Below are 12,268 nucleotides of genomic sequence, written 5' to 3'. Positions count from 1 at the left end.
CAAAGTGATAAAAAAAAAAACATTGTTTAGAATAGACTCTGCTTTCTGATGTAGCTCGAATATTTTTGACCATCGTATCAACCTGGAATGTAAAACATTTTGTCTAACCCTATATAAATACTTGGTAACAAAAAACATAAAAAGAAGAATTTCGTAACCTTTTAGCTTCATCAATTACCTAGCTCAAACCAGCTTATTGAATGATAGAAATAAAATGGTATATACAATTAAGCCTGAAAAATGTCAAGACTCATTTTCTGATGCAGCTGAATATTCTGACCAAATTCAACCTGAAAACAGGAATTTTGAATCGCTGAAGAATAACATCTCTGAGATCAAAATAATATCTGAGCGGATGGTTGATAGAATCTCAATGAAGATACGTTCCCTTTTCTACCTAGGCATTGAAATGCAACATAACTTTTCTTTTCGACAGATGATGAATGAGAAATATCTACGTGTGAGTCACCAAAGTGTATTTCAATATTGCGTTTCACCTTCTAGTGTTAAAAATACCTCCAACAACTTTCATACCTTTGACTACATATGAAATACGTTGATAATGCGTAAGTGGACGTCATTTCCGCGCCGTCTTTTGTTTTAAAAACACACACAAATATGATAATAAAAATTTTGAGTATGCTTATATCTATTTAATTTTTTGAGAGGTATGAATGTTCTATTTGCACCCATGTTATGCAAAATACTTCGCGCGTCTGGTTTGAAATATTTGAACTAGTATAGAAAGATGAGAAGCACATCAAAACTGTAATTCATGTGTCACTATCCGACTTACTACGCAAAAATTTCAGTCGAGGATATGTTTCTATATATTCTCACTACAACATAAAAATTGTTGATCACTTACTGGATTTCTCTTATAACCACGAATAAATCTTTTCGCCTTTTGACTAAAGATTTTCCGTGGAGAGGAACAATATTGAGTATTTACTCATTTTTATCTAACCCTTGTATTACATAGGGGGGGTAACAAAAGCATAAAACTATATGAAATGGATCTCCTTTGATAACATTTAATTCTCAGTTAATTGCTCAAAAACATCAATGAAAATATTCAACAGTGATAAAAAAACATTGTTAGATACTCTTTCTGATGTAGCACTGAATATTTTGACCGGTAATCAACCTGGAAAAAAAACATTTCTAACCCTATATAATACTTGGAAACAAAAACATAAAAGAAGAATTTCGTAACCCTTTTACTTCATTACCTACTCAAAACATCTTATTGAATAATAGGAAATAAAGTATACAACTAAGCCTGAAAAATGTCGAGACCAGTCCTTTTCTGATGCAGCTTAATATTATTCTGACCGAATTCAACTGAAAACAGGGATTTTGAATCAGCTGAAGAATAACCATCTCTGGAGAGTCAAAAATAAGAATCTAGAGGGCGATGGATTGATAGAATATCTCAATGAAGCATACGTTCCTTTTCTAACTAGGCCATCCTGAAAGCAACAATAATTTTTTCTTTTCTTTCGGAAAGATGAATGAACGGTGAATTAGTATCGGAGGATCAACCAAGATGTATTATAAAGTTACGGTTCCTTAAGTGTTAGAAAAAACGCAACAACCTTCATCCATTAGGATACTACATAGTAGAAAAATACGTTGATGAACACGTGAGATTACGTCGTCTTTGTAAAAAGGGTTATATATGAATAAATAAAATGAGAGTAGTCTTATCATCTAATATAATGTTGTGAGATGTACTGAATATTCTATTTGCCCTCCAATTCATGTCAAAAATAACAATTGTCGTCTGGTTTGAATATTTGAACTAGGGATAGAGGAAATGAGAGACAGACACAGAACTATTATTCTATGGACATAACCCGCTATACGCCGCAAAGAATTCAGTCGAGGTATGATCATATATATACTCAGCTCCAAATAAAATTGGTTGATCAGACTCTGGTTTCTCTCTCTTCAGTGAACCAACGAATAATTCTTTCGGCCTTTTACTACAAGATTTCCGTGGAGAGGAAACAATATTGTAGTATTTACTAATTGAGATTCTAACCCGATATTACACAGGGTAACAAAAAGCATAACATCATGAAAATAGGATCTCTTTGAGATAACTTTTAAGTCTCAATTCCAATTGCTCAAAACAACCAATGGAAAAAATATTACAAAAGTGATAAAGAAAAACATTTTTTAGACTCGCTTCTGTAGATGCAGACATGAATATTTTGGACGATATCAACCTGGAATGAAACATTTTTCTAACACTATATAATACTTGGTAAGCAAAAACATAAAAAGGAGTATTTTCGTAACCGTTGATTAGATTCATTACCTGCTCAAAACAGCTCTATTGAATGATAGAAATAAAATTAATAACAATTAGAAGCCTGAAATGTATGCTCAAGACTCATTTTCTGATGCAGCTGAATATTCTGACCCGAAATCTATCCCTGAAACAGGAAATTTTGACGTCTGCTGGACGGAATAACAATCTCTGTAGATCAAAATAAAATCTGAGCGATGGTTGATAGAATTTTCAATGAAGATAAGTTCCTTTTCTACTAGGCATTGGAAAGCAACATATGTTCTCTCGAGAGATGTGCATAGTGAATGGAGAAAGATCTATCGGTGATCCACCAAAGCGGTATTCAATATTGCGTTTCCTTAGTGTTTGTAAAATAACACCATGTTTACACCTTTGACTACATAATGAAATACGTTGATGAAACGGTTTCCCGTCTTGATGTAAAAGAGGTTAATATGAGTAATAAAAATAGAAGTATTTCTTAGATCTATATAATGGTCTTTGAGGATGTATGAAGTGTTCTATTTGACCCCAATATATCAAAATTACATTGTCGTCTGGTTTTTTGAATATTTGACGTATGATAGAGAAAATGAGAGCACAAAGTCTGAGTTTCATGCCGACCGCTCACCGCAAAGAAAGTCCAGTCGAGAAGGTGTAGAATAATACTATACTACTCGCTCAAATTATAATTGTTGATCACTCTGGTTTCTCTTCATAACCACGAATAAATCTTTCGCCTTTTACTAAAAATTTCCCGTGGAGAGGAACATAAAAAAAAAAAAGAAATGCATTGAGATATTTACTCATTTTTCTAACCCTGTATTACACAGAGTTAACAAAAGCATAACAGATGAAATGGGAATCTCCTTTTGATAATCACTTTGTAAAGTCTCAATTTAATGGGGCTCTGCAAAAACATCAAGTGAAAAAGAGAATTCAAAGTGAAAAAAAACATTGTTAGATTCTCTTTCTGATGAGCTGAATAGTTTTGAACGGTATCACTCTTGGAAAAAAACATTTTTCATAACCTATATTAATACTTGGTAAACAACAACATAAAAGAAAAATTTCGTTAACCATTTAGCTTCAAGTACCTAGCTCTCCAAACAAGCTGTATTGCAATAAGTCAGGAATATAGTAAAACAATTAAGCCTGAAAAATGTCAAGCACTGCATTTTTCTTATGCGCAGCTGGAGAAATTTGACACGAATTCATACCGTGAAACAGGAAATTTTGAATACTGCTGAATGAATACCATCTCTGAGATAACCCCCCCCCCCCCCGCCCCCCCCCCCCCCCCCCCCCCCCCCCCCCCCCCCCACCCCCCCCCCTATAATAATGATCTGAGACGGATGGATGACAGATTCTCAATGAAGATAACTTTCATTTTCTAGCTAGCGCATCCCTGAAAGCAGCATATTTTCTTTCGAAGATGATCGATAAGATAAATTATTAGTCTCTCGAGAGTGATCAGCCAAAAATGTGTTTTAAATATTACCGTGTCCTTTGTGTTAAGAAGCCCCGAACAAACATTCCATCCATTGACTACATATGAAAAGAGTTGATGAAACGTTTTCCGTTCTTTGTAAAAAGGTTAAATATGATAATAAAAATTAGAATATTTCTTATTTACTATATAATAGTTTTGAGATGTTTGAATCTTCTGGTTTCCACCAATTATCAAAATACGATTGTCGTATGGTCTTGAATTATTTGAGGAGGTTAGAAAATGCAGCAGACACTCTCAAAAACTAATAATTGTACATCGCCTACCGCTCGCCGATAGAAATTCCAGTCGAGGTACTGTATATATATACTTACTCTCGCTCAAATAAATTGATTGATCACTCTGGTTTCTCTTCTATCATAACCACGAAATAAATCTTTCGTTCGCCTTTTTACTAAAGATTTCCTGTGAGAGGAAACAATATTGAGTATTTACTCATTTTTCTAACCCTGTATTACACAGGGTAACAAAAGCATAAACATATGAAATATGGATCTCCTTTGATAACTTGTTAAGTCTCATTTAATTATGCTCAAAAACAACAATGAAAAATATTCAAAGTGATAAAAACAACATTGTTAGATTCTCTTTCTGATGTAGCTGAATATTTTTGACCGGCATTAACCTGGAAAAAAAAAACATTTTTCTAACCCTATATAATACTGCGGTAACAAAAATAACAGAAAAGAAGAATTTCGTAACCGTTTTAGCTTCATTACCATACAGCTCAAACAGCTTATTGAATAATAGAAATAAAGTATACAATTAAGCCTGAAAAAATGTCGAGACTCATTTTCTGATGCAGCTGGAATATCTTCTGACCGAATTCAACCTGACAACAGTAATTTTAGAATCATGGCTGAAGAATAACATCTCTGAGATCAAGGAATACATAATAATATCTGAGACGATGGTTTGATTAGAATCTGCAATGAAGATACGTTCACTTTTCTACTAGGCATCTGAAAGCAACATATTTTCTTTCGAAGATGATGAAATGAGAAATATATCGCGGTGATCACCAAAGTGTAATTTCTAATATTGCGTTTCCTTAGATGTTAAAAAAACCCAACAACTTTCATCCTTTGACTACATAATGAAATACGTTGATTGAAACGTTTTCTGTCTTTGTAAAGGGTTAATATGATAATAAAATAACATTATTCTTATATCTATATAATGTTTTGAGATGTATGAATATTCTATTTGCTATTTGCCCAATTTATCAAAATACATTGTCGAGTCTGGTTTGAATATTTGACTAGCGGGATAGAAAATGAGAGCACAAAACTGTGATTCAAGCGAACCGCTCACCGCAAAAATTCAGTCGCGGTCTTATTTATATACTCGCTCAAATAAATTGTATGATCATTCTGGTTTACTCTTCATAACCACGAATAAATCTTTCGCCTTTTACTTAAGATTTCCGTGGAGAGGAACAATATTGAGGATTTACATCATTTTTCTAACCCTTGTATTACAACAGGGGTAACAAATGCATAACACATGTAAATGGACCTAATGGATCTCATTTGATAACCCTTTCCAAGTTTCATTTGTATTGCTCAAAAATCAACCTATAGAAAAACTATTCAAAGTGATTAAAGAAAAACAATGCCTGATTCTTTTTTTATCCTGATGCAGGTGGATATTCTGACCGAAATTAACATCGAAACAGAAATTTTGAAGTCTGCTGAACATTAACAATCTCCGGTTCCGATCCGAGATATCGAAATAATATCGAGCGATGGACAATGGATAGAATAAGTCAATGATAGATAGATTCCTTCTACACTAGGTGTCTTGAAGCAAGATACTTTCTTTAGATGAGGAATGTGAAAATATATCGGTGTTAACAAAAGTGACTATTTCGATATTGCGTTTCCTTAGTGAGTATAAATAAACCAAAACTTTCAACATTTTGTACTTTATAAGAAATGACGTTGATGAAAACGTTTGTCCCGTCTTTGTAAAAGGTTAATATGATAACAAGATAAGATTATTCTTATATCTATATAATGTCTTGAGATGTATACATATTCTCCTTGTCCCAATTATCAAAATGCATTGTCCGCTTCTGGTTTGAATATTTGACCAGGTTAGAAAATGAGAGGCACGAAAATGTGATTCAGTCAGTATGTCTTTTAATATATACTAATCGATCAATAAAAAGTGTTAGAATCACTCTGGTTTCTCTTCATAACCACGAATAAAAATATTTCTTCGCCACTTTTACTAGAGATTTCCGTGGAGAGGAAACAATATTGGAGTATTTTACTCATTTTTCTAACCCTAGTAATTACACAGGGTAACAAAATGCATAACACATGTAAATGGACCTATTGGATCTCATTTATGATAAACTTTTAAGTCTCATTTAATTGCTCAAAAACAACAATGAAAACATATTTCAAAGTGATCAAAAACATTTTTAGACTCAGATTTCCTGATGCAGCTGAATTATTTTGACCGATATCAACCTGTAATTAAAACATTTTCTAACCCTATATAACAAAGGGTAACAAAACATAAAAGAAGGATTTCGTAACCCTTTAGCTTAATTCATTAGCTCAGTGACTTAGCTCATTACTTAGCTTATCATTACTTAGCTCATTACTTAGCTCATTACTTAGCTCATTACTTAGCTCATTACTTAGCTAAAAAAGCTTTTTGAATAATGAGAAACAAGTATTACAAAATTAAGCCTGAAAACTATCAAGACTCTTTTTCCTGATGCAGAGCTGGATATTCTGACCGACACTCAACCTGAAACAAAAACATTTAATACGTCTGAATAACCTCATTCTCTGGACCTAATGTCATTGGAGCGATCGTTATTGGTGAGATCCTAAATGCACGACCCCATTCTATATTCTGGAGTTTATCAAAGGAATGCATTTTCAATGAAATATGCTAATTGAAAAATATGTCAATGTTAACCAAAGTGTATTGCAATATCGTTATCGCTTAGTGTTAAATTGTTTAATAAACTTTTAACCTTTTACTACATATGATATACATTATTCTTATTTTTCTTACCTGTATTGCACAGGTAACAAAACATAACTGGTTAAAAGCATAACACATAAAAATGGATCTCCTTTGATAAGCCTTCATTCCGATTTCATTACTCAAAAACATATAAAGGGATTAACCATAATGTCAGACTATTTTCCTGTTCGGCTGAATAGTTTGACCCATACCAACCGGAAACAAAAATTGTGGAGTGAAGTTGTTTTCCTGAATTTTACATTATTGATGTTCAGATGAATCTAAGAAGTTACATATAAGCATGAAAAATATCACTAGTTTAATAAGAGGCTAATTCCTACCTTTTATAACCTATACGTTTAACTTTCTCTGTATTAACTATTGTTTCGGATTTAAAAGAAAATAGAATAGAAAATCTTCATTATATCACGAATAATGATCGTTTCCCTTTCATGACGAGTCCGTTCATTCTTTCTGTTAATCATATCGGTTTATTATCATCATTTCATTAAATTTTATACCATAATAATATTAAAACTTGTATTAAACTCAGTAATTCCTTCTGTAGTACAACATACTAGTATAAACAAATATAACCTTGATCTGACTTGAGATTTTAATCAAAAAGCGTCCTTCTATAACGTATGTGAATTAATTGGGCCAGGAGCGTACGGGTCTCATGGTTACCCCAGGCCCGTCTCTAGTACTGTATGTACTTTATATAGGTAGTATGGGTGATCATAAATATAAAAAAAAAAAAAAAATTTGAACACATAAAATGATTCAGTTAGGATAAACAAAACGGACAGAAAATTCCTGTAGACGATAAATTAAATCAGAACAGTAAACAGGATTTTATTTATTTATTCTCATTTTTTGCCCCCTGCAAACAGGACGTTAGAATTGTACCTGTTGTCTCTCTTATATCATCCTGAAAGGCGACTAAATTTAAGAGTTTGGGACAACGCGAATATATCACAGTCTCCTAAACCGTGCACCAGGCTTTTATATAGAATGGTATATTGTTAAAAGGACGTCAATATGATAACTAAACCAAACCAAGTATGAATACATGTCTCTAACATATCCGAGTTGTCCGATGTACTGGAGGAGCTAGAGCTGAATACTTGGAAGTGCAAATTATCTTCTTTTTAGGATATAATATCTTGATTATTTACTTTGACACTTTTCATTTTCTTGTTGTCTTAATCCTTTTCTTGATTTATCATTTCTTCACTTCTTTTTTTTCGCCTGAACAGTAATGCTAGTACGGATATCAACAGACGATTCCTTATCCGCATCCCCCGTTATTGGTAATAACCGTTACAACCTTAGCTAGATGAGCAGTGGCTGCAAATATAATGTTTAATTAAGTGCAGTATGATGACATTGTGATTGTACTAGAGGCATTTGCCATCCTTTATTTCTTCATTTGATTGTTTGTAAAAAAATCATTGTATAAAAAAATATTTTTTTAAAGCCAACAGTATGCCGGGAAAATTCATGTGTATTCGTGAGACGAGACTGCGATACTGCCAGATGGGTTGTAATTTCGCGAGACGATACAGCGACGGCCGTGAGGCGAGTCACGATGCTGCGAGACGAAATCACGATACCGTGAAAACAAGATCACATACATGTACCGGAATATTGATAATTTCCATATAACATGTTTATATCTTTTAACTAAATCTAATGTAATGTTGCTGGTTGTAATTACGTAGACTCACCACGCATTGTCGTGATCTGGACTCGCGTAACCGTGGGTATCGCCGGTATCATGATCCGCGTAAACATCAAGATCCATTGAATGAGCCACTTAAGACATGTTTGAAAAAAAAAACATCCACTTTTCCTTGTTTCTTCATCAGTTACTGTATCGTCTATCTTCATCAAACGTCCATTTTTTCTCGAATTATTGTATTAGTTTCTGTTGTGACAGCTGGCTTTCGTAGAAGATGCGGACGTCTTCTTGCAAAATTTGCTCTAAAATTTCGTTAATAAAGTAACAGCCTAGATGAACATGACAGGAACGCAAGCATTAGTAAGGTTTTCATTTTTCTGAATTTGGTTGTGGGCAGTTTGTATGCGATTTATAACATTAGAATGAACATCTTGGTATCTTCGACAGCATGTTTCAGATATAGCACTATAAAATGGACAAGCGTTTCATTAAACAAGAAAACAACACAAACATACCGCAGTCTCCCAAAACACCAATCTTGCACTTCATATATACAACACACTCCGCATACATAACCGCGACTTGCTAATTTAATCAAACAAACAAAACCGTTTTCGTCTACAAAAGTGTGTAATGTAAATTAACAAACATTATATTTTTTTTTTAATTCCTCATGTCAGTTGATACTAAGTAATTACTAAAATAAATTGTAGAGAGTCGGGAATGAAAATCAAAGGTCCACCACGTGCGCGAGACCAGCAACGGACATATTTGTTGTCATATTGATTCATGTAATTAATACACAGGTTTGTCAATTCTTCAATATTCATAAATTTTATTAATTAATCATTGCTCTGATTGGTAGCTTATACTCAAAAACGGCAAAAATGTTATCTAAATATCAATGAAATTCTGTTTCCAAAGCGTTTTAAGGCCTGGTCCCACTGGAACCCTGGAAGGTTTAGGCATAACTTGGGCACAAAAATGGATTATATTTAGCCTGACGTAAAACACTTACCAGTGTGAATCTTGGTTTTGTTCAAAACAATAAATAAACCTTTCGCTTTTATTTAAATTATTTCTGTGTAGAGGAATGATTAGAAATATTTACTAACTCTGTAGTAGTAAGGAGCAGATTTAATTTTTTAAATGAAATTATCATTTCCCTTTATTGGACATGCTCTTAATCGCATCAAGAACCGAAATTTAGTTTTTAGCAAAGCCATTAAATTTTGCCTGAGGGCACCTTCAGTCAAGATATCTAGAAAATCGATAGGGGCTTCATTTTAAGATGTTTCAGACAATATTGTCGATCTTATCAATTCAAGGCTCATGCAAAATATAATTCTAATTTACACTTAGATGATGTATACCAAAATCCTTTCTCCTTTTTTTCCTATCGAAGATTTCCTCTATTTTACGTAGCTTTTTTGGAACAAGAGCTATAGAATGTATACAATTTCCTGATGAGATATTGTGCTGATCGAATTCGGTAAAAATCATTGCTTTTCTTCAGAAGAAGGGGGATACAACTTCAATTCGCCACCGCCCCTTATGCAACAGGAGAGGTGGCGATGATATGAGACAGTCACAACGTTTTATTTTCAAATAAGTGGTTTTCTTATCTACTAATGTATTTCACTCTTGTCTAAATTTTAAAAACACACATCACATACTAATAAACTCAATATTTTATTCGGTGTGCATTAAAAATGCTAGTTACTACAAGCAAGCAGCGTTTTCCAGACTTTGTTGTATTGTATGCAGAAGGTCAAAGTTTGTTACAGTCAAGGGATGATGGTTAGAGGCAATGGAGGACAGTTCGTTTGTATCTAGCTTATCACCAATGCCAATAGCAAACACGTTGTCCACTGTCTTTTTGAGAGGACGGTAGCCTCGTGTGCAGTAGCTGTAGATGGATCTGCGGATTGTCCGTCGGTAATCACTATCACTATATGAGTAGCATTTTGACGTCGCACCATGTGCCGGAAGGAAACTGTTTTCTCGTACGAATTTCAGAGCCAATGACGTATTGGTTCCGGGGCTCCCATGTATTGGAGGTTTTGGATGGCGTGGAGAACATCGGGTCGGTGCTTGTAGGTATTCAGGTAAAAAGTCGTTTCCTGATGGCAGATGAAAACGTCACAGTACTGAACTTGGACATTGTTTGGACCTATTTCAAATCGTTTTGGGCGAAGTTGTATACAAAATTAATTTTTGCTTTGTAAAGTTTTCCTGTTTTTTCACTTTCGGAAGAATCCAGGACAAAAACGATGTCAGCAGGTTTGTCACCGCATTCTGCAAAGAGTGATAGAATACTGAGTTAACGGCAGTACATTTTTGTTTTGTTAAAATATCGGTATGGCCAGAAGTTATATAGTCATCCCTGTGTTATGTATGTTATTTTATTCTTCGTTTTATAGTGTTTGGGCAGTTCATTATTATTAACTCTGTCAATACATTTGACGAACATGTAAGAGGCAAATGCAAAACATGAATAGCTGAGAATGGGGATGCGGCATTAAGAAATGGAATTGTCTACTTAAAGAATGAAGAAGAGGAATAAGAAGGAGAAGGAGAGAAAGACGAGGAGACGTTACTTAATACTACCTGGTTTGACGGTTGTGGTAGTGGTGGGGGTCGTTGTAACTGTAGTTGGTGTGGTGGTGGGAAGAGCTGCAAAGAAAATAAATACTATTAGTTTACGATAAGAATCGCTAAATATCATTGTTATATGACAGATAGTAATATGACAGATACATTGAGAATATCCAAATAGCTTTAGTGAAACGTTATCCATCAATTTGATCAAAGCAAAAACCTTAAATTAAATCTAATATAATAAGAATCGTTATAATGTGTCTTACGTGTAGTATGGGAGAGGGATACGATCTGGAAAATTAATCATATTAGTTTAGCCATCACATTATTATAAACAGTTTTCAATGGATTTTAAAACAAAAAGCTAACTAATTATACCACATATGGGTAATTCTGTTTTTAAATCTTGATTTTTGATTTATATAAAAACGAAAACGATTACGAAGATAACAGCTTCCTCATAGAAGATATAGTAGACATTTTAAAGAGTGACAACCATTATAATCACACGCAAAAATTATAAAAAAATACAATGGTAAGCTCTTGAAAAATTGACAATTATTTAAAAAAAAAAACCGCGTTTAAATGGTTTCGTGGATTTACAAAGTCTCCGGATTCAAAATGGTACACTTAACGTTCAGTTACAAATCTCTTTGACGATGCGACCTTTGAGATTTTGTAAGTCAAATGGAAGTTTCCAGCTTGGAAGACATGCTGATGAGATCATCTGTAGCGATAACTTTGAGTTCTGGCGGTGTCCACGGAAAGACCGATGCCAATAGCGAAAACCTCATCCACGTGCCTTTTTAGAGAATGGGCAGCCGATTCTGTATTCGTGGGCTCATTGGATTCTACCGTCAAGTAAGAACTAACACAAAACGTTTGGCTCCGTTACGTGGGCCATATGGTGATGAGTCGGACGAAAGATGTTTCGTTCCACGGTATGCAGTCCGAGATCATTCGTGTCTCTCCATCTTTGGTTAGGCGACATGCTGGACAGTCTTGGAGAAGTGAGGGTTTTTGCGTGTATTGTTCGTAAGAAAATCCGGGCCCTGGAGGACGTAGAGAATGTTTCCAATCCGACCTGGGGGGGGGGGGGGGGGTGTGTCGGGTTAGGGAAATGTCGAATTTCGTTTATAACTGAAGATACAAACTGTTTTCGTGTAACTAGGAAGTTTAGCAC

The 12,268-nt window shown here is 34.2% G+C and overlaps 2 non-coding genes and 3 pseudogenes across 2 annotated transcripts; all 5 read left to right on the top strand.

Annotated features, from left to right (window-relative positions):
• The first annotated feature begins 863 nt into the window (after positions 1–863).
• On the top strand, positions 864–986 carry LOC138312848 (U5 spliceosomal RNA). The gene has a single exon (XR_011207065.1). It is a non-coding gene; the product is annotated as a U5 spliceosomal RNA (small nuclear RNA).
• Positions 987–2,998: 2,012 nt separating this feature from the next.
• On the top strand, positions 2,999–3,135 carry LOC138312845 (U5 spliceosomal RNA; annotated as a pseudogene).
• A 1,011-nt stretch (positions 3,136–4,146) lies between these two features.
• On the top strand, positions 4,147–4,274 carry LOC138312847 (U5 spliceosomal RNA; annotated as a pseudogene).
• Positions 4,275–5,177: 903 nt separating this feature from the next.
• Positions 5,178–5,299, top strand: LOC138312844 (U5 spliceosomal RNA). Its single transcript, XR_011207064.1, has one exon. It is a non-coding gene; the product is annotated as a U5 spliceosomal RNA (small nuclear RNA).
• A 691-nt stretch (positions 5,300–5,990) lies between these two features.
• LOC138312846 (U5 spliceosomal RNA) lies at positions 5,991–6,119 on the top strand (annotated as a pseudogene).
• The last annotated feature ends 6,149 nt before the right edge of the window (positions 6,120–12,268 follow it).

This window comes from Argopecten irradians, unplaced genomic scaffold (genome assembly GCF_041381155.1).
Source record: "Argopecten irradians isolate NY unplaced genomic scaffold, Ai_NY scaffold_0493, whole genome shotgun sequence".
Taxonomy (NCBI): Eukaryota; Metazoa; Mollusca; class Bivalvia; order Pectinida; family Pectinidae; genus Argopecten; species Argopecten irradians.
The sequence above is the reverse complement of the archived record's forward strand: the minus strand, read 5'-3'. Positions and strand labels throughout refer to the sequence as shown.